This window comes from Onychostoma macrolepis, chromosome 02, assembly GCF_012432095.1.
Source record: "Onychostoma macrolepis isolate SWU-2019 chromosome 02, ASM1243209v1, whole genome shotgun sequence".
Lineage (NCBI taxonomy): Eukaryota > Metazoa > Chordata > Actinopteri > Cypriniformes > Cyprinidae > Onychostoma > Onychostoma macrolepis.
Genome location: NC_081156.1, coordinates 24,342,150 through 24,346,723, shown reverse-complemented (window position 1 = coordinate 24,346,723; position 4,574 = coordinate 24,342,150).

The window sequence follows — 4,574 nt, the reverse complement described above, 5'->3', positions numbered from 1 at the left end:
GAATACAGACTCGTTATAAAGACGGATGGCGGAGGCGAGCAAGAAAAGCTTTTCCTCAGTCACGAGCGATTTTAGTTTTAAAGACTATCGACTTTCACAAGTATGCAATCTAATGTAATTTTAAAAGGACAGTAAATGCAATATATTTTAGAAGGAAAACTGGAACAACAAGTCAGGGACGTGCAGAGAGTTCCTCGGAGGGCAGGGGTTCAAATGTAAAATAAGGGCAATGTAAAAAAAAGAATAATAATAAAATAAAATAAAATTACAGGTCAAAAGTTTGGATACATTACTATTTTATATTTTTGCAATAAGTCACGTATGGTCATCAAGCATGCATTTATTTGCTCAAATTTGTAATATACTTTAAAAAACATTTTATGAAATTATGTAACAATATGTTGAAAAGCTTGAGGTCAGTATTTTATTTCAGAAATTAGTTTTCATTCAGCAAAGCTTTGCTAAATTGATAGAAACAGTGATATTAAAGATTGATGTTGTTAGAAAACATCTCTATTTTGAATAATATTGTTAGAAAACATCTCGATTTTGAATAAATGCTGTTCTTTTTATTTTTTTATTTATCAATGAAGCCCCCAAAAGTATCACGGGTTCAAAAATAAAAATAAATAAATAAATAAATAATAATAATAAATAAATAAATACATTTAGTTAAATTAAATTTAAATAATCAGCACAACTGTTTCCAATATTGATAATAAATCAGCGTAATTATAATGATTTCTGAAGAATCATGCACTGAAGACTGGAGTAATGATGCTGAAAATTCAGTTTTGCATCACAAATCAATTATATTTTTAAGTATATTCAAATAGATTAACATTCTTTTAAACTGTAATAATATTTCATGATATTACAGTTTTTTCTGTATTTTTGATCCAATAAATGCAGGCTTGATGGGCATAAGACACTTTCATAATGCTGCATAATTTGTAACAATAAAGTCCTTTCATGTCACCATTTCGCCAGCCTACACTTCACATAATAGGCCTAGGTGACACATGGGCTTCATTAACTGAGAGTTTCATGAAATAGTAAACGGTGCATCATACATAAATGTAAGTGAATTGAATACTGATTACCATTATTGCGACTTTTGGTGCTGCATTTTTGTAGTCATTTAGCATCCATTTTCTCAGCGATGTAATTTGATTTATAAAATGAGACAAAACCGCAGATCCAGATCGCTTCACAAATAAGCTTGTCTGTACCGTGTAATTTTAAACCGATTTATGAATAAGAACGGAAAATGACCACTCCACTTCACATTAATTGTCCAATGAAATTTGAACTTGTGCCAGATCGTGATTGGTCGGTGTAGCCTATTATAGCTACATGACAGACGGGCATTGATGAATTATGTAACAGGCCTATTCTAAAATATAGGCCTAATATATGAATTTGTAATTAAATCGACAAACTAGCTTTGATTATTGATGAAAAAAAGTTTAAAATATTGTTTGGTTTATTTTTTTCCTTCTATCACACTGAAAGAACCATATGCCTGTAATAGGTTTCCGAACAGATTGTGGAACATCAGTCAGTCGAGCAAAACGTACGCAACCCTCAGATAGACAGATATGTAAAAAATAAACAGGAATTTTACGACTTTTCAGTGATTAGTTGTCGTTTTGTACACATTGTAATGTAAAGAGATGTTACATAGGCTATTTGCATACAATAACTCATTTAATTTAATTTATTTAGCCTATTGTTTTAATTTGTGTGCATTCATTGAAAATTCAAGTAAATTCCCAGCAAACACAACAACGTTGTAAAAACTTTTTTTTTTTTTCACGCTGTGAAAAGGTCGTGATAATGTTTTTTTCCCCCCACGTATTTAATACGACAAATGTCGGGTTTTTTTGACGTTATAAATACGTTTTTCACAACGTTGCAGAAACGTTTATATAACGTTTGTATGTCTCCTTCCAACGTTTTAAAACGTACTTACCACATCCAAACTGGTACTTTACATGCTGCCATCAAAATGTTTTCTTTACAGTGTTAAATCTGAATATTCATCTCATTACCAACGCTTTTTTACATTTCACCTTAACTGTAGGCAAGGCAAGGCAAGTTTATTTATATAGCACATTTCATACACAGTGGTAATTCAAAGTGCTTTACTTAAAAGGAAGTGTCATTAAAAAAATAATCACAACAATAAAAACAAGGAATTAAAAAATAATAATAAAAACAAGGAATTTAAATGTGGCTAATGTTTTAGCACATCTGATCTCTTCTGGAAGCCGGTTCCAACCACAGGCGGCATAGCTAAAAGCGGACTCCCCTTGTTTTGTGTGAACCCTTGGTATTTCTAACTGACTCTATCCTAATGATCTGAGTGGTCTGTTTATATTCGTTGAGCATATCTGCAATGTATTTAGGTCCTAGGCCATTGAGTGATTTATAAATGAGTAGAAGTACTTTAAAATCAATCCTAAATGTAATTGGAAGCCAGTGTAAGGACCTGAGGACTGGTGTGATATGCTCAGATTTTCTGGTTCTAGTCAGAATCCTGGCAGCAGCGTTCTGGATGAGCTGTAGCTGTCTAATGGTCAACTGTTCATTTCATCAATGCATTGGCAGAGGGAATCAATGGGGCTGTAGTCATTTGGAGATAAAGCTAGGTGAATCTGGGTATCATCAGCATAGCTGTGATAGGCAATTTGGTTCTTTCTCATTATTTGACTTAGTGGGAGCATATACAGGCTAAACAAGAGCGGTGCAAGAATTGAGTCTTGTGGGACTCCGCATGTCATGGACGTCCACTTAGACTTATGCTCTCCTGTACTCACATAATAACCTCTCCCTTCTTAGTATGACCTGAGCCATTCGAGTACCATCCCAGAAAGCCTGACCCAGTTTTCCAGTCTCTCTAGAAGTATGTTATGATCAACAGTGTCAAACGCAGCACTAAGATCTAGTAGTACCAGCAATGATATTTTGCCAGAATCAGAATTAAAGCGAATATCATTTATTTTCTTAATGAGTGCTGTCTCTGTGCTGTGATGCGCTCGGAACCAAATTGAAAATTGTCCAGGTATCCATTTGAGTTTAAGTAGTGGTTCAGCTGATTAAAAACTACCTTTTCAATGATTTTACCTATGAAAGGAAGATTTGATATTGGTCTATAGTTGCTCAACATGGTGTTATCAAGATTAACAACTGCAGTTTTCAGGGAGTTTGGAAACATCCCAGAAAGAATTGAGGCGTTCACCACTTCTAAGAGATCTGCTTCTAAACAGTTAAGCACACTTTTGAAAAAAGATGTGGGAAGTGTGTCAAGATAGCAGGTTGACGATTTAAGATGCTGTACTATTTCTTCCAAAATTTTGCTATCAATTGCTTCCAAAACAGACATAGTCACCTCTTCTTGAAATTGCGGTGAAATGTGCCATATCATGAAAATATCATCAATAACATTCTTAACTTTTGAGTTAAATGAATCCAGGAGAAGATCAACAGAGTCTGCAGAAATGCTTGATGTTAAAGCTATAGCCTTCATAAATAGCGCACTAGTATTCTCAGTGATCAGATAGTGCTACATCCTTAATAACAATGGATGAAATCTTTAGACCTTTACTGATGAGTAAATCTAGAGTGTGTCCACGATTGTGTGTGGTTCCATGCACATGCTGAATCAGGTCAAAAGTGTTTAAAACAGTTATAATTTCTTTTGTAGTTTTGATTTCTGCATTATCTATGTGAATATTAAAACCCCCTGCAATAGCAAAGCAGTCAAACTCAGAGGAAATCATTGAGTTCCGTGAATTCTTCAACAAAGTCTGGAGAGTATTTTGGAGGCCTGTAAATAATGATAAACAGAATGCGTGGAGCACCTTTCAGCACAATACCTAGGTATTCAAAAGACAAATACTGACCAAATGACACTTGCTTGCATTGATGAACATCTTTAAATAGAGCAGCTACACCTCCACCTCTCCTAACAGTCCTGCAGACACTTGTAAAATTAAAGTTAGGAGGGACTGTTGCACTGCAGTTTCATTTAGAAACATAAAATCCAGGTTGTTTGTGCACAAAACATGGTTATTAAGTCATTGATCAGAAATGATTTATTTTTGAATGAGTGTATGTTTAAAAATGCTAACTTGATGGAATTACATTTAGTCTCTACAGCAATCTTAGATTGACGCATTACAGGCTGCAGATTAGATGGGTCAGCCATACGGCTTGAGAAGGCCACGTGATAAAACAGAGATAGAGAAAGCTACAGGCACACTGGGTTCCCGCTTGTTCTGTAAACCTTTGTGTAAGTTGCTGCTAACATAGAAGGGGCCCGACGCATATCACTGAGAGTAGCTATCAGTTGTTTTTGGTTCACCTATAGCCGATGGAGGAGGGTTTAACATATGTAGGCCTAATAATTTATACTACACTATATAAATATGATATGGGTAGTTCACAAAAAAAAAAAAGATAATAATAAATATATATATATATATATATATATATATATATATAGAGAGAGAGAAACAAGACAAATGCATAAATATATACCAATAAAATTAAATGGTTTCAAATAAAGT